General features: G+C 37.8%; 1 protein-coding gene across 9 annotated transcripts in view; it reads left to right on the top strand.

Moving 5' to 3' along the window:
- The first annotated feature begins 69 nt into the window (after positions 1-69).
- The window catches only part of NAB1 (NGFI-A binding protein 1), a 58,750-nt gene continuing 39,922 nt past the window's right edge, over positions 70-18,897 (top strand). For 4 of the 9 annotated variants that reach the window (XM_069070199.1, XM_069070194.1, XM_069070197.1 and 1 more), the window contains exon 1: positions 74-438. The gene's annotated coding sequence lies outside the window, so the exon portion shown is untranslated. Of the gene's footprint in view, positions 439-800; positions 2,283-18,019; positions 18,161-18,897 lie in introns of those variants that run through there. The other 5 variants (XM_069070193.1, XM_069070200.1, XM_069070198.1 and 2 more) reach the window with 5 other exon arrangements.

The following is an 18,897-nucleotide window of genomic DNA, read 5'->3' as shown; positions in this document are numbered from 1 at the left end:
GGGGGAGGGGGTGGGTTGTGGCTGGCAGGCAGGCAGGCAGGGAGGCGCTGCTGCCTCTGCTGCTGCCGCTGCCGCCCGCCCCGCTCGGCTCCTCCGCGCACTCCGCCGCCAGCCCAGCTCCAGCGGTCCCCCAGAGCCGTCGGGGCGCGCGCGGGGAGCCGGGGAGCCTCCGCTCCCAGGGCAAGGAGAAGAGAGTGCGCGCCCCGGGCCCAATTGGGGGAGAAGGGGAGGAGGAGGAGGAAGGGGAGATAATGGGGGTGCATTAAAGAGGGGGGGAAGGAGAGAGGCTCCCACCACCTTCCCCCCCTAGATGGGAGAGGAGGAGTCTCTGTTGCTGCCGCTGCCGGGAGAGCGCTGGGGGAAAAGCGATTGGCACTAACTTCGGAGTTGGGGCAAGCTCGGGGAGAGAGAAAAGAGACAGCTCCGTCCTCTTGCAAAGTATGTATCTAACCGTCCTCTGCAGAGCATGTGTGTGCAAGCCATGGCTCCCCCCCCCCCCCCCCATCCTCTTCCAAGATAAAAGATTCCCAACCCCCCCATCCGCTCTGAGACACTTGGTTGCAAAGTGTCTGCAGTCCGAGCCACTTGTTTGGCCCGGGAGTGTGTGTGTGTAATACTTGACCGTGTGCCGAAGTTGAGTTTGTGGCTTTGGGGTTGCTCTGGGAACAGAGTGGTTTAGGGGATCGGGAGGGAAGGGAAGAAGAGGAGGAAGTGGGCATTTGAGGAAAGATGGTCTCCCCAAAGTCCCCCCCCCCGCCCCAAATTTGCTGCCTGGGCTGAGTTGATCTGTGCTGCTGCAGATTGCCGGAAGGAGAGGGCGGAATCCTGCCTGTGTGGGTGATTCCCAGAGAAAATCCAGTGCAAAAAGGGACCAGGGAAGAGGCGGCAAGTACTGAGAGGTCCCCGCATTGTCTCTTTCTGCCTTCGGAGAGCTGGGAAAGTGGAGCTCAGAACTCCATCAGTTTTTAGCTATGGAGAATCCCGTGTGAATTGTGTATATCTGAGTGTATCCGCTCCAGAGAGCTGCATAGCTAATGATTTGTAATTCTAGATATATCCTGACAGTTTTTTAAAACCCCTAAACTTTGTACAAGTGCGATAAAGCCTTACCTTTTTTATTTCCAAAACTTATTTTGGATTTTTCCTCTTACCGACTCTTGGAGGAAAATTATAGTTTTGGTTGAAAGTGCCACTAAAAAAAAATCTAAACTCATCTGCACTTGCCGAAGCTACGCATATATAGGCAAACCCAAGTAGGACTTCAAAGACATGAAATCTAGTGTATGGTTTTATGTATCTTTAGAAATATACATGTAGTGTCCTGCTGCACTCAGCATGCTAGTCTTTAGTTGTGAAGCACATTCGATTTCATTTTAATGAGCCAATTTGGAAAAAAAGCAGACAGCCTAACTTTTAGCTATTTTTAAACACTAACATAAAGCGGTTTGATTCAAGGAGCCTCCTATCACCCTATCCAAATATGAGGGTCTTGGGAAAATTTTGGATAGTTTCCAATTTAAATTTCAGTATCCCAGTTTTGGGGTAGCCTATCACCATCAACATGCTTGCTCAGTTTACAGTCTGCAAACTTAAGAAGGACAAAGATCAGAGACATTCTCAGGACCTTGTTCTGAAATATTTTGGCAGCCCCTCAAGAGATAGTATTAGATTACATAGGAACTGAGGAGTGAATTACAAATGGTTCACTGGTAGTAAATGGTTAATTGCTTTGTTGGTTAGACTACATATACAGAATTACCTGATTAGATCTTGAGTCTTCTGACAATTTATAGATTTTTTTTCTTCCTACAACATACTGATTTTTAAAACCTGCTGATTACCTACCTGTCAACTTTTTCCATTGTGCCTGTACATTTTAAATAGATGTATTTGAAGAAAGGGTGTACAGGATTTGCTTTTACTATTTTTGGGTGGAGGCTATTGTCTTCACCAAGACTAAGAGATACTATATAAGGGCTACTCAAAGTGGATTTTGTATTCCAGGGCATCTCTTTCTGTACTTTATGAACAGAATTGTGCTTCATCTCCTAGGGGTGTGTGTATGTAAGTGTAAAAGTATATTCTTAATTTGTTCCTTCAGGTTCATTACTATGTAAGTAGGTTGCTTCTCCTATGCATTTACAGCTTGCTAGCAAGGTCAGCATTCTTTCTCTTTGTATTTGCAGTTAGAGTATGGAATTCTAAAAGGAAATAATTTCAAAGAACTTTTGGAAGATTTCCTGTTTGATTTTCTTATTCTTTCTACCACCTTCCAGCTAAAGGTAACAGTTATCTTTGTTAAATGTCATCATTTAGCCTTGGTGACCTTTTGTTGTATATGACTGTATCAAGAACAATAAATTAAATTCAAAACCAATTTAATTGAAGCATTATTGATTTCTCCAACTCTCTTATTTTGCCTACTAACTGCAGAAGGTATTCATATACCAAAAATCCTTTGTAATACTATCAATGAGATAAATGAATATAATGAGCATCCTACTCTAAACATATTTTTTAGTTTTACTTCAAAAGGCTGAAAATTAATAAAATAATTGAGCAATCACCTGCTATATTAGTTTTTAATTCTCCTCTCCTAGGATCAATAAATAAAAGCCATTACCTTTTAGATATGCCTTGTATTTTTTTTTTAAAGAAAGAAACCTTCACTAGATGTTATTCTTCTTGAGATGCTATTTAAAGAATACTAGTAGAGCATTTTTTTAAAACTATGCTTTAGCCATGAACACATTGGTTTATTATTAGAGACTTTCTGGGTTTTTACTGTGACTGTTTTAGAGGAAGAAGTTATTTATCTGTACTAAGGAAAAGAACAGCTTGAAGAATTTGTTGCATGAACTTTAAATATGTAAAGAGAGAATATGGAGGGAGGGAAAAAGAAAGTAGGTCGGATTTTTGTGACTGCTGACCCAAACAATATCCTAAGGCATAGGCCTTTTATCTTCCATATAGTGATTGTTATGACTACTGTGTTTATATATTTAAATTGAAGACTTTTAAAAGATGCTTAAATGTAAAGATTTACTACATATTCTCTAGTATTATAACTCTTTGGATTGGTTATTTTTATGAAAATTAACATACTGAATAAGTCTTAGAAAGATTTAGTCCTTTCTTAGGCACAATGCTTGTGTAAGTATATTTTCTGGGGAAAGTTTATATAGGCATACACATATATGTATATACACACACACCTATATATATATATATATGTATATGTTACATAATAAATACTCAATCAGCACCCACTCAAGCATAGAAGGAATGCTAGTCTATTTGCTTTGGATTTATTTTTATCTTAACTACTTCTTTCATTCTCTTGAGTAGTAGAGTGAAGAATAGTACAAGTATTGTATTAAATGCAAATTCCCTTCTTGATCTGACATATTCAGTTCCTCCTACCCTTAGTGAAGTACTAGAATTTAATATGAATATAATAATGGAACAAATAGGAAAGTTGAGAAATTGGTGTGTGTAAAAAAAAAAGGGAGTAGAAAACCTTATTCAGTTCATTTTCACTTAATAATATTCTGTGGCTGTTAAATTTTTGTAGCTAATCAGAAACTCCTAAATTGCTTGCTGTTTTTCAGTGCATTTTCTTGTCCTTTATTTGGACAAAATTTGCATAATGTCTTCACTGAGTAATTTGGCTTTTCCTTTAAGTATTTAGTTACATAGGACTCATAAACTTAAAATCCAAAGTAGATAGAACATACTTCTAAAGAAAATGTGGGAGAAGGTTCTTGGCTACACCATAAGAAAGTGGCTGTGTGTGTGTGTGTGTGTGTGTGTGTGTGTATGTGTGCAAAAACAGACTTGTTATTTCATTGATATGAAGTGTTTCCATTGAGGGGACTTCCTCTACCAGTGCAAGTTGGCACCTGTTCTGCAATTTGTAATTTCAGAGAATTTTGTGTGAGCATTGATATTGATAGGTTAAATGACTTGTCCAAGGACACACAGGCAGCAGTTGTCTGTGGCGGGTCTTAAACTGAACCTTTTCTGATTAGGAAGCTGGATTTCCATCTGCTAAGCCATGCTGCTTCTCAGTACATTATTATGGAAATAATAATTAGCCTGTGCAAATTAATTGTGTTAATCTAGTTAAACTAATTGTGTTATTTTCCCTGTTTTAAGTAACAATTTAACATCTTATTTTACACATGAATGTTTTTTAAAAGGGTCTGGAGGAAGTAATTTTAAAATTCGAGCCTTTATTTTAGAACTACCAGAAAATGAGAGTTCCTTCTACAGAACATTACCATTTATTTCATTAGAGATGCATATTTAATTTTTCCCAGAATATTAAACATTGCACCAACTTGTTTTTATAGTGAACACTGTGTTAGAACCTCTCCCTTTACTAGCTTTTCCTGATAACTATTCCTTAAATGGTTAAAATTATAATGAACCTCAAAAATAAATGCAAGTAGCCTCAAATTTAGGGTGAATAACAAGTTCACTTATAAATTAGTTGATTGAACTTTGGAACATATTTTTCCTATAGAAACAATGCTATAAAATGATAGTTTGGTTGTTTTACTGGACCACAAAAATGTATTTAACCCATAATGTAGTAGAAGAAATATTATTCACCAAGACCTGAGAATATAGAATGTAGAGTACAGGAAGGACCTTTTAGGTCAAATTTCAAACTAGCTGATGCTTATATTTATGTTCCCAAGTCCCTTTTTGCATCAATTTCTTTAGTTTTTAAAGTGCCCACTGATGTTATGCTTACCACTGAAGAAGTCCGTTCACATCTGCCTTCTTCCCCAATATATGCTCCAGGCTCCAGAATTAATGCTTTTACTGACGTGCACTGAAAATGCCCATTCCCTCTGTGAAGAAGTCCATAGAAACTAGAAGTTAGCAGGAAAACAATTTGATCAAACAAATTCATACTAGCATGTAAATGAGACCCTGTATAAATACTCTGATTATGTTTTTCCAAAAAAAGATGCTCATTAACCTGAATTAATTTATAATTGGTGGAATTTTGAATAGTGTCATGTGGGGAGTTAATTTGGTTACTCTGGAATTAGGTCAGCTCCACTTGTATGTCTGTCTTCAAAATTAGCTTCTGATACTGTTTTTGACTTTTTAGAATTTCTGCCCTTCCCCCACTTTTAGAAAATTCCATCTATTCAGCAAAACCTCCAATTGTATTGTGTTTGTTTTTCCAGTCACTAAAGAAGCAGCAGTTGCAGGGGCTCTGACCACAGGGTCTGGTTTATGTATATGGGCCATTTAAAAACTGGGTATTTGTAAATTGACAATGTCTGTACTGGATGTCAGATCTGGAGCTACAAAATGAAGGTTCAGGATCACTTATTACTGCTTGAGCTCTCTTTTATAATTTGTATGCTGGCACATTATTACCACCTTCATTTGAGGGTAACATGCTTTGTTCTTTTTTTTATCGGATTCAATTACATGAAGTTGTTATATTTAAGGAAGCATGATTTGATCTGTGTTATGCCATATTATTATGAAGATTTATGGAATACTCTTTGGGAGAGGAGGATATGTTGAATGTAGAAGGATTCAAAGGGTACAAGTAAGAAAAAGAGCTTAGTCTACTTCAAGCTAATGATTTATTGAAACTCCAACAAAGGATATCACCTTCCTAGAACTTTATTGATTTTTGACCTAGTCAAGACAGGGAGAGGGGGTGGGGTCATTCAACCTTCTTTCAGTCAATAAATATTTTTATCTCCTACTGTGTTGAAGTTCATGCTAAGGCTTATGGAGAATACAAACATGAGTAAGGTTCATTGGCCTTATGCAACTTCTACACTAATAAGGGAGCTAGGATATGTGTATACAAATTAATATAATGTCAGGGCATAGTAAGTGCCATGAGTGGGATACAAAGTGGAGTGGAAGTTAAGAGAACTGGGCCTTGAAAGAGGGGTAGGAATCTGACAGGTGGAGAAAGACAGGGAAAGGCTGAATGGCATGGTAGATACAGTGCCAGACTTAGAGTCAGGAAGATATGGGTTCAGCTCTTGCCTTTATCATTAGCTCTATCATTCTGGGCAAGTCACTTAACTTTTAACTACAGATGAGTGAATTCATCTGTAAAATTAGGACAATAGTACCCCAAAGCTCCTACTCATAGATTTAGAGCTGGAAGAAGCCTTGCTGCTCATAAGATTCCAACCCCCTCATTTTACAGATGGAGATACTGAGGCAAAGTGAGATTAAGTGACTCATCCAGGGTCATGCAGTTAGTTCAAATTCCAAATCAGAATTTGAACCCAGATCTGCTTCACAGGGTGATTGTTTTTGAAGCTCAGATGAATGAAGCCCAAAGATAATGAACGTAAAGTACTTGGTCAAGTTTAAAGTTCTCTATAGTTCTAGCTTATTATTTTAGACAGGGAACAATGTGAGTAAAGGTGAACTGGAAGGAAGGCACATGTCATAATTAGGGAATGGCAGGCAATCTAGTGTGATTGGAACTTAAGATACCTGTAAGGTAGTAGGAGGTAAGGTAGTTCATATCATAGAGGACCTCAAATGCCATGATAAAGACTTTGGATTTTATATGGAAGACCATGTATGTGGGAAGGATGCTATTGAAGATGTTGTGTTGTTTTTAAGTAGTAGATAGTATGAACAGAGCTTTACTTTCAGAAGATTCATCTGATAGGTGTATAGGATAGATTAGAGGCTAGAAGCGGGGAGACTAGTTAGGAGGCTTTTGCAGAGTAGTTCAGGTAAGTAGAGGTAAGTAGGATTTGAGCAAGGGTGGTGGCCAGTGGTATCCGAAAGGATAGACCTGATTTAAATGGCCTTTCAGGGATAGAATTGATAGAACTTAATAATTGTTTGGACGATGGGAGAATAATGAAGAAGTAAAAAGAAACTCTAAGACCTTGAACCTCAATGAGTGGGAGAGAATAGTGGGGTTGTTAACAGAAAAAGGGGAGCCAGGAGTACCCTTTTGAGAGGTTAGTTCTGGGTTAAGATGGAGGGAGTGGCTAGCAGGGAGGGAGATACTGGGTTTGGTCTTATGTTTGAGTTTGAAATGTTGACAGTGTGTCCAGATTGAGATTACCAGGTTGAAATGAGACTGTAGTCAGGGAGGGCTATTTGTTAAGTTAAGCAGAGATGACAGATGAAAGGATATAAACAGATCAGAATGCAAGGGAGAACATGGAAAGAGAGAAAAGATGGCTAGGTGTAGAGGGTGGTAGGGCAAGGAGCCAAAGAAAAATCAATCAGAAGGGGGGGGGTGGTAGAGAACGAAACAGGATAGTGTAATATTTATTATAGAGGCCAAAAGAAGAGTTTCAAGGAGGAATGAGGATAACTGACTAGGAAGAAGAAGAAGAAAATTACCAAAGGATTTGGTCATTAAGAAGTTATTGGTGACTTTAGAGAACAGTTTTAGTAGAGTAGTAGGGACAGAAGCCAGATTGCAAGGAATTTCATACCTATTGAGAATGGGTTGGAAGAACATTTTAGAGTAGATAGCCAAGGCTTCTTCAACCCAGTCCCAGATTACCCCAAATCTAAAGAATTTCTGGACTTCATTTGTCAAGGCTCTAGGATCCAGCAGGTGTTAGTCCCTGGGGGATTTTATGGACTAAAGTGGACTTTTCTTTCCTCTGGGATTTGGCAAATATGTTATGGTCCTTCATGTTTCTTACTCCAAATAACCGAAGTATAATTCATTAGCATTTAAGAGTTACTCGTTAGCGTTTTTGAAGAGATGAAGGATAAACAGTCTTTAATGGGAAATGTTTTTAACTCTGTTTGAGCCAACAGAATTCTTTCTCTAGGAAAGACCAGAGTGGAGGGTAATAAAGAGAAGGTAAGAAAAGGTTTTGGTGTATAGTTGTGCCAGTAAGGGTCTGGTTTAGTTTTTGAGCTCAATATATCTTGGTGAATGGTTTCTCTTAAGCTCATGGAATTCATGAAAAGGTTGCACAGCATGCTTGTTCCAGGATACACTTAAAAAGCAAAGTACAAGTAAGTTAGCAGTTAGTTAACAGTAGAAGCATAGATTTCAGAGGTTGTGTAAAGGGGCTTTTGATACTTGCTTTATTCAGGAGGAATGTCAAATCGATGCTTTCTTTTGCCCTAATTGGCTCCTCATTAAAGAATGATTGCACCATAGGCTTCAGGAACATGGGAAATATAGAATTTTCTTTTAAATCAACTCTAAATTAATATGTAAGTGGTGGGTATATAAGTGATCACAATGGCCTTTGTAAAAGAAATATTCCTACAAACTCAAGAGAGCAAAGGGCTGGAGAAGTGGGATAGGGAGGTGAGAGGAGTCTTTTCCTTGCAGTAAACATGGGTGTTGAGTTATCCTACTTTCTTTTGTATGAAATCCATTAACCTTTACTGGTTCATCTTTCAGTTACCATATTTACCTTGAAATTGAAAGCCTGGTCCTGATATTATGTTATGATAGTAGTATATTCACTTCCTTTTTCCAATTCATAAATATTTTCTCCTGGTTGAATGCTCTTCTCTTTGAGTAAATATTCCTTAAGTTGAAAGGAAGGAAGGAAGTCTTTTGAGTAGCAATAATAAGAAAATTTGGAAGCTGTAGTAACTGATACTTGGTCTTTAGTGTTTCCTTTGCCTTCCTGATTATATTAGTCTCAAGTTTATTCACTATTCTCTTTCTTTCTAAAATTAAGATTCAGAAGCTGTATTCTGATGGACAATCCAGCATTATCATTCTCTAATTCTCTATCTCAGAATCTTCTTGGTAGACATGCTCCAATTTCCCCATATAATCTAATTTATTTTTTTAAATCATTTTATTTTTTTCCAATTACATGTAAAGATAATTTTCAGCATTCATTTTTTTTAAGATTTTGGATTCCATATTTTTCTCCCTCTTTCCCTCCCTTTCACCCTCTATAAATGGCAAGGAGTCTGATATAGGTTATGCATGTGCAATCATGTAAAGCATTTACACATTAATCTAATTTTTTAAACCAAATTTCAGTTTTAGTAATATAGCAAAGGTAATCATTAAGGTAGGTTTTTTTCTTTATAGACTTAAGTCCCACAAGGTTCAGATGGTATTTAATAATTTCATTGTTACTTAATGATATTCAATTTGTTAGACTTAATTTTTTTATTCAATTAGATATTTTATTCTCTTATTCTGAAATTCTTTTTGTTTTTCATAACTATTTTTTTCCAGGCTTAGATTGTTTCACCTCTTTCTACGTGGCAATAGGACTAGAAATACAGTTAAACAAGTTAGACTCACCTGGAAGATGTGGAGTAGGAAATCATGGTTTCAAATGCCAGCTCCTATCCCTACTATCAAATGCTCCTTGTGCTACCGTGGGCTAATCATCTGCATTGCAGAGATGCTAATAACTGTACCATCTATGTCGCAGGTTTGGGAGGAAAGTACTATTATAATTGACTGTTGTGAGTCTAGGCAGGACAAGAATTCAAAGGAATGGAAGTCATTCAGGGCAGGGACTAAAAGTACCTAGAGAGATCCAGAGTCTAGGTGGCAAGAGAGAGTTAATCAACAATACACTCTGACTTCCAGATTCTCCCTCTACCGTCATTGTTTCAGCAATTTTCCTCACCTTTGAGGTTCACTCTATTCAAGGTTATCATCCTATTCAGATCGTGGTGGTTATTATTTCTTGACCCTCCCCAGGGCATTCTTTTTCTTTTCTGTTCAGTGCTGGCCTCATAAGATTCCTCTCCAACTCCACAAATATCCTGACTTGCTAGCTTCTTGAACTTAATTTCTGTGACTGTATTTTTTCTGTGACTTAATTTTTTCACTGCAGCTACACAGAATGTGTATGACACAGAAATGGTCATACCCTTGATCTCGTGATCCCCCACAAGTGTTCCATTTCCATGTTAATGAATTATGAAATTTCTTCATCAGATAATAATATTTTATCATTCCATCATCTTTTCCTAATGCCTTATGATCCCTAACTATATTCTCCATTTTCACTTTGATTTTCAGACCTTTTGCCTTCTCAGTCCTTTCATAGGCCATCTCCGCCAGCATTGGGCACACTCTTCTCTCTAACCTTGTCTTGACCCTTTGGTGAACCAATTCTAGCACTTTCCTGTACGGTTGAATCCCTCGCTTTCTTGTCCTGTTGCCTATCACATAATGACGTACCCCAGTTTTGGATTATTTCTACCATCTACCTCCTCCATTCCTATTCACTTGTACCTGAATAGAGCAAGAGAAAGACACATAATTGTATTGACTGGGCCTCTATAATTCTATAATTGTTTCACTACCTTACTTGCCACAGTAGCTGTGTCAAACCTTTTCATCCGTCCTTACGCATCTCATACTCCTCTACCCCTACTTCCCTAAAAATATGAGGCCATTCACTGAGAGTGCCTTTGACTTTCCACTCCTTATCTTATATCATTCAGATGACTTCTACCACTTCCTCCTCCTCCCTTGTTTCACATGAAGAGATGACCCTGCCCCCTTACCAAGATAAACCCCTCTGATAGGCAATGAGGTGGTTCAGTGGTTAGATTGTCAGGTCTGGAATTGGGAAGACCTGAGTTTGAATACAACCTTAGATAATAGCTGTGTGACCCTGAGCAAGTCACTTAACCTCTGTTTACCTCAGTGTCCTCATCTCTAAAATAGGGGTTACAGTAGGACCTAGTTTCCAAGGTTGTTGTGAGGATTAAATGAGATAATAATTGTAAAGGGCATAGTATAGTCCCTGACACAGCAAGCATGATATAAATATTAGCTGTTGTTATTATGTACCTGTTCATTCTGTCTTCATCTGCAGATTGACCCTCTTTAATCCCCATTGATCTTTCTTTCCCTATCTATTGTCTTCTTCTTTGCTGCTTATAAACATCCATGTATCCCCCTTAAAAAAACAACAACCACCCACTCTGGATCCTGTCATCCATCCCCCACTAGCTTTCATCCTATATCTCTCTTCCCATTTGTGCTAAATTCCTTGAGAAGGATGTTTAAACCAGGAGCCTTTGTTTCTGCCCCTCTCATTCTCTTCTAAGCCCTGGTTTTCAACCCACCATTTAACAAAAACTGCACTCTTGCGAAATTTCCAGCAGTCTGGCTTCCAACATCACTATTTAAATGAAAGTGCCCTCTCCCAAATGACCAGTGATCTCTTCATTGCCAAATCTAACAGCCTTCATTTCTTTTTGACCTTTGTAAGTATAGCCTTTGATGGTATGGATGATATACTTCTGAATTGCTTCTTCACTTCAGGTTTTTGTTATACTTCTCTCTCCCAGTCTTCTTGTGTCTCTTTTGCTCATTCTTCATCCATGGTGTGTGCACTAATTGTGGGTGTGCCTCCAGGTTCTGTGCTGGGCCCTCTTTTTTTCTCTGCCTACAGAGTCTCATTTGGTGATCTTGTCAACTTCCATGGATTTAGTGATCATCTATATACAGATGATTTCCAGATTTATATATCATGCCCCCATCTTTCTCCTGAGCTCCACATCAACAGCTGACTTTTAGTCATGTTGAACTGGATGGCTCATAGGCATCTCAAACTCAGAATTTCTCAAAACAGAATTCATTATCTTTCCCCCCAAAACTGTCTCTCTTCTGAGCATCCATGTTACTGTTGTGACCTAGGCTCACAATCTTGGTTTCATCCTCAACTCCTCACTAGAACTAATTTCTTGTATCTAATCTGTTGACAAATTGTATTGTTTTTACCTCCACAACATCTCCATTATGTATCTATTTTTAAGTATCTCCCCTTACAAATGCACCATCTTGGTACAGGCCCTAATTTCTTGTATCTAATCTATTGACAGGTTGTATTGTTTCTACCTTCACAGCATCTCCATTGTATATTTCTTTACATATATCTCCATTATATGTCCCCTTACAGATCTATCATCTTGGTGCAGCCCCTCATCACCTCATACCTGGGCTATTGCAATAGCCTGCTGTTGGGTCTATCTGCTTCAAGTCTCTCTCCACTCCAGTCTATCTTCCCTTCTGCTGCCAAAGTGATTTTCCTAAACTTCAACTCAGGCTATGTCATTCTCCCACTCAATAAATGCTCCCTGTTCTCTCCACAATCAAATATAAAATCCTTTACTTGACACTTAAAACCCTTCATAACCAGGCTTGCTTTCTCCCATTTTAATTTTATATTGGTACTTTGATCCACGTAGCAGCTAGGGGGCTCAATGGATAGAACCCTGTCTGGAGTCAGCAAGACCTGAGTTCAAATTTGACTTCGAACAATTCTTAGCTGTGTGACCTTGAGCAAGTTACTTAACCTCTACTTGCCTCAGCTTCCTCATCTGTAAAATGGGGATAATAATGACACCCACTTCCCAGGGTTGGATCAAATGAGAGAATAATTGTAAAGTGCTTAGCACAACGTCTGACACATCCATGCATCTATTTTGTCTATGTATGCAAATAAATGTTTGTATACATGTATACACACATGTATACATATATATGTGTGAATATATATATGTCTATATGTATATTATACTCTCTCTCTCTCTCCTATAAAGCTATACAGATCTCTTTGCTGTTTCTTGCACACAACGTTCCGTCACTGAATTCTATGCCTTTACACTGGCTGCCCCTTCATGCTTCAAATGTTCTCTCTTCTCACTTTGACTTCTTTCAAAATTCAGGTCAAATCTAAGCTTCTGTAGGAGATCTTTCCTAGTCTTGGTCACTAGTAGTTCATTTCTTCTGAGGTTTCCTTTCATCTACCTTGCATTTTTCTTTTATGTACCTAGTTAATTTTATGGTAGTCTTTCCCTATTAGAATGTCAACTCCCTGAGAGCAGGAGCCGTTTTTGCCTGTCTTTACCTCCCCTGCACTTAGCACAGTTTTTGGTTAGTAGTAATTAGTGCTTAATAATTGATTGGTGACTGACTGAGTGATTGACTGCCGTTACTGTGCTAGGTGCTAAGGATACAAATACAGAATTAAAAAAAAAATCCCTGCTCTAAAAATCCTTACAATTTAATAATGAAGTTCAGATTTTTATAGCCCCTTAGAGAAAATCTTCCCTGTGAGCTAGATAGTGCTACTGTCACCCCTTTTTCAGTGGATAAGATAGCTGTCTTAAAGAGGTGCTCATTCATGTCTTCCTCATCTAATCCTGATGCTCTTTCTGGTACTCAATACGAGCTTTCAGGACCAGTACTCATGAGTAAGGTGCATACTAGGTGCATTTTTCACTGAAGTTCACCTTGGCTGAGCAAGTTCATAATTGTCTCAGGGCCAGTGCAAAGACCTTGAGATTATGTTGCTACATAGTCAGCAGTGAAACCTGTCTGGCTTCTCCCCCAAAATCTTTGTATAGGAGTCTGGCTAGACAAGAATTTGGCAGGTAGACCATAGGCCCAGTCTGGCAAGAAGAGGTCAGGTTTTTGGAAGTCAGCTAAGGCAAGGAAGACGTGGGTCAGTTGTTTATTTATTGGTGGATGGGCAGGTCAGATCCAGAGTCCAGGAATTCTTAGGAATTCCTAGCTGGTCAATTGACGACTACCTATTCATGTTATATATATACACACACACACACACACATATACATCCACACACACACACATATATATATATATATATATATATATATATGTATTTGATATTTTTCTGCCCTATTTTATATTACCTGAAGATATTGTATACTTTGGCCCACAGGCATTATTTGCAACTGGAAGGAGGTTAGATGACTGCTAGTGAGTTGAGTAGGATATGTTAAATATATATGTAAAATATGTGACATATAATATATAGCATATATTTTAGCAAATTCTGGAAGAGATCATTCAAATTATCCTTGTGTCTTTGGTAAAGTTAGAACAAAAAGTTCAGAAGAAATTTTTTTAAAGCCCTAAAATTTAATGAAAAGTTCTAGATTACTCTTTTACACATCGGATGTTTCTTGTGAATTAATTGTATGCTTAATATCTGATGACCCTTTAGTCAGCTACTCTTCAAACAAGTTTTTAAGTTCCTGTCTCGTTTGAAACACTCGTTAAGTACCCAGGATACAAAGAGAAACAAAAACATTGTCCTCTACCCTCAAGGAACTCCTATTCTGCCAGTATTTTGACTAAAATTGGTATTGTCAAAGTCTGTAAATTGTGGTTTTGCTGTTTAACGCATCTCTTGCCTTTGCTTGGCATCCAGACCTTTCAGAATGTAGATATTTATTTTAATTTTTTTCGCTCTCAAGTTTTTGTTTTAATAGTCTAAGGTTTTATCGAATTAAGGTTTCTTACTTCTAAAATAATGTTTCTCACTGCCAGTCCATGGACAGTTTTCAGTGATCCATAAGTTTTTTTTAATTAAGCATTTTTAATAAAAAAAAATTAACACTGAAAATCAATGCAGCCAACTAAATTAATTTAGTAATTGTTTGTTAACTGCAATACATAAAATATCATAACAATTTTTTCAGCCACTCTATCCATTAGGAATCTTTAAAAGGTCCATTTGTTCTTGTTTATTTTTTCCTCTTGCATGATTATGATGTATATTCCATTCTTATGGCTCTGCCTGTTATTTTATTTTTTGCTTTGGACTATTTCATACAAATCTTTTTTAAAAAACCTCCTCTAATTCTTAGCCTTGATTTCATTGTAGTATTCTATTACATTAATGAATAACACTGTTAGACATATATATATATATATATATATATATATATATATATATATATATATATATATATATATTTTGCTTTTTGGAGGGCAATTGGGGTTAAGTGACTTGCCCAAGGTCCTATGGGTAGTAAGTATTAAGTGTCTGAGGCTGGATTTGAACTTGGGTTCTCTTGACTCCAGGGCTGGTGCTCTATTTACTTCGACACCTAACTGCCCTATTATTTCCAATTTTTGGTGCAGAAGACTTCCATGTAAATTTTTGAAAAAAATAGTGTTTTCAGGTTATATTCCCAGCAATGGAATTTTGGGGTCAAAGAGCATGATTATTTTTATAACATTTACTGAATAATGCCAGATTGCTTTACAGAAAGATTTTGCAAATTTTAAATTCTATAGCGCTGTGTAGTAGTTAGTTAGGTTTCATTGTTTTTTTTTAAATTATTTTTGCCAGTTTCATGGGTGTGGGGTAGGACTTCAAAGTAGTTTTAGATTCCTTCTCTTAGGTTATTATTGAAGTTATTAATTTTTTTCAACTAATTATTAGTTATTTGTGCTTCCTTTTTTAAAATATTTTTTTCTACTCATATCCTATAGCCATTATTCATTGTAGCTGGGCATTGCCCATATGACTTTTTTTAAAAAAAGTTTCTTACATATTTTAAGTAGCAAGTTTTTATCCCATTTTTGCTATAAAGATTTTTTTCACAATATGTGGTCCATAAAACTTTGACTATCAAATGTCTTTACTGCTTCAATCATATATATTTATAAGTAACTAAATCTTTCTTCTTCCTGTATTTTGTTCTTCTCAACCTGGATTTCTCTTCCCCGGTTCTGAGCATTACGTGGGCAGTTAGAGAATTAGTTATATCAGTGGTCTGTTGTACAGTTTTCAGATGAGCTATTTCATTGTAGTATTTAAGTCCGTAACATTTTGACTACAAAATTTCATAGAGATGTTGAAAAAATTTTTAATTAAATCATAGCATTTTTGAACAACGCAAGGCACTTATGGTTTATCTACTTCAGCTCAGTAGAATGTAAATTTGAAAGCAAGAAATATTTTTAATTTTTGCATATTTATATCCCCAGTATATAGAACAGTCCCTTGTTCATAGTCGCTTAATAAATGTTTGCTGACTTGCCTTGCCTCTTATTTTACAGGTGATAGAAAATGAAATGCAAAGATCAGGATCATGTTTCTGTTCCAACTCAGCCATTCACTAATTCTTATCTTGATTATAGGATACCATTAAGGGCAACTAATTTTGATTGAAGTTTGGCATAACCCCCCAACTTAACAAGATCTGGCCTGTGTTCCTACCATTCTACTAAAGCAGCTTCTTTGAAAAGTTACCAGTGGCCTTTTCTCTGTCCTTCTGTTCTTAGACTATTCTCTAACTTTTGAGCTTGGTCACCCACATCTTGAGACTCCAGTTTTTTTCTTTAACTGATCCTGGAGGACTGATCTTTGTCATTCTTCCCCTTAATTAGATACTTCTCTCATAGTTCTGGCCTTAACCCCCTGTTCTGTTCTCTATACTCGGGTGCCTTTACTTATCACTTCTCTTCTGTCCAGATGACATCTGGATGTGTGACTTCAGCTCTGACTTATAACCTGTACCACAGGCCAGTATTTCCAATTATCTAGCTGACATTTCCACTTTAGGTGCTCCACTGTCTGAGGGTGTTTGAAACAGAAATCTGACTGCATTAAATTGAGCGTTCATTTGCATATCATTTACATGTGGTTGATTTAACATGACATGGCAGAGAATTCTTCTTTCTTCCTGTTCCTCTTCCCATATGATCCCTGAGGTTCATTCAGACTCTTGACATTCTGACTTCTAAGATTCCTTCCAGCATTTATGTCCTGTGGATTTCCTATGTGTTAGGAGTGTCTTAGCTTAACTTATATGATTAATATTAGTTGAATTTGTATGCACTCTAAAGCTAGCAGAGTGCTTTACTGATTTGAGAGATATGAAGCTGGGGTGTGCTGGTAAATGTTTAATAAACGACTGGGAAAATGTATGCAGGACATACTTTAAAGTTTAATTAGCATTGTTAACATTTTCTCCATCACTTTCTTAAGTCTAAACAATCAACAAAGTAATAAATCAAACTCTGATTTGTAGTGGTTGCCAATTTCTTAGACATAAATGCTTAGAAAAAATTTGACAATTAACTTTTGGTGGGAGCTGACTCCAACACATCCCTGAATGAAAGGAAACAGGGGAAGGTGGACAAGGTGGGGAATAGAGTCTGAGGGAAAAAGTGGAAGGGAACTTGGAAATCATCTGGTTATTTTGGCCCATTGTATTCTAGTCCAGTTGCCTCATTTTACAAATGAGGAACCTTAGGATCACAAAGTGAGTCAGCGAAGGTCCCACAACTAAGTGACACGGAATTAGTACTCAAACACCAACGTTCTGTCTTCACGGCCAGCTCCCTTGCACTATTATCTATCTCAGATGTGTATGTTTATCTCTGTATAAATGTATGTCGGTGTACTTGGGTCTGTATGTATTTATGGAGAGGGCTGTAACCCTGTTTCCCTTGGCCTGATGTAGAGGGAAGGAGCCAGACATTAGGCTAGACTTGTCTTTCCCCTTCTGTCCCTCCCTTTCCCCAGCTCCAGGACTGATCCTAAGTTGTCAGTGAAGGCCAGGCAAATGGGACTAAAGGAAAAAAGGAGCTTCTCCTAATTCAGAAGGCCTGGGAGGCTAGCATACATGGGAACCAATCTCAGTGACCACTCTGGGCTCATGGACCTTGGCAGAGCCTTACCCTGCCATGATGAACTAGCCCAAGACAGCCCCAAGGAAAAGGGAGGGAAAGGAGAACTGGGCTGACTCTTCTAGTCCCAATGCCTAAGGGCAGAAAAACCTTGAATAGGTTGGAGCCAGTTTAGTTTCTTTCTCACTGTGTGCCTTAGGACAGATTCTAGTCTTCTGTCTTTCACTTTCCTAATCTGTAATAAGAAAAGAATCTGTTTATTCTCTCCGTCCCTCAATGTCACTTCCTGGGCCAAATACTATGAAAAATATATGCTATCATGTCTTCCTATTCTACCAGACAGGCTCCTTGAGCATCCCCTACCTCTCTAGGGATAGCCAGTGGTGTTAGTGGTGGTCGTTAACCAGCCACCAGTGCCTGTTGGAATCAGGTGCTCCCTGCAGGTCTCAACTCAGATACCACACAGATCTCCCTCGTCATTAGCATTCTTCCCCAATCCCAAAGTTGAATATATTTTGTATAGACCTTATAATTACTCCTCTCTGTTGTAGATGTCCAGTTGAATGCAAGCAAGTTGTCCAGTTGAATGTAAGGCAAAGGTGTTTTGTTTTTCTCTACTTACCCCAGCACCTAACATAGCTCCTTGCACGTGGTGGCTTCTTAAACACTTGTTGGATGGCTCTTACCACATCAGAGACAAAATTCCTCAGTCTGGATTTCAAGGTCCCTCATAATGTGATCATACCTGACTCAGAATTGCTCTCTGAGGTAAATCCTATATCTATCCAGTCTTATGGTCTCATTGTCCACAAAACAAGCATGCTTAGCCTTTGTTCCAGGTCTGTGCTAATACTGTCTGCTCATAAAATCTGGCCTCAGACACTAACTGGGTGACCCTGGGCAAAGCATTTAACCACTCTCTGCCTCAGTTTCCTCATTTGTAAAATGGAAATAATAGCACCTAACTCTCAAGGTTGTTGTGAGAATCATATGAGATAATCATAAAGCACATAGCACATAAGTAAATGCATATACATGTTAGTTATTATCTGGAATGCAAGTCACTTTATTTCCCTGAGCTTCATTTTCCTCACTTATAAAATAAGGGGGTTAGGCCTAGTTGGGCCTCTGAGGTCCTTCCCAGTTCCAGATCTTATGATCATAAGTTTGATTTGTGGTCCTACCTGAAGAATTGCTGACTAAAAAATAAAAAATGGTCATATTTTCGACAGCATTTAATGGAATTCAGTAATTTTTGGCATGAGCCTAGATAGATGAATGTCTTAGGAGGAAAAAAAAATTACTCCACATAAAAATTATCATCTGGACATATCTGCCATAACATATTCATTAGGAAAAAATAATCTCCTTATCTGTTCTGATGGGTAGTGTGCATCACTTTATGTGATTGTACTGAGAGAGGTCTACAGATCTCAGAAGCACTCACTGGTTGAGTGAATTTTGAAGGCAGCTTTTTTAAAAAGTAAATTTTAAAATAATTTTAA

The sequence above is a fragment of the Petaurus breviceps genome, unplaced genomic scaffold (genome assembly GCF_028583685.1).
Source record: "Petaurus breviceps papuanus isolate PSGF00001 unplaced genomic scaffold, PetGlider_PUasm1.0 90804, whole genome shotgun sequence".
NCBI lineage: Eukaryota > Metazoa > Chordata > Mammalia > Diprotodontia > Petauridae > Petaurus > Petaurus breviceps.
The sequence above is the reverse complement of the archived record's forward strand: the minus strand, read 5'-3'. Positions and strand labels throughout refer to the sequence as shown.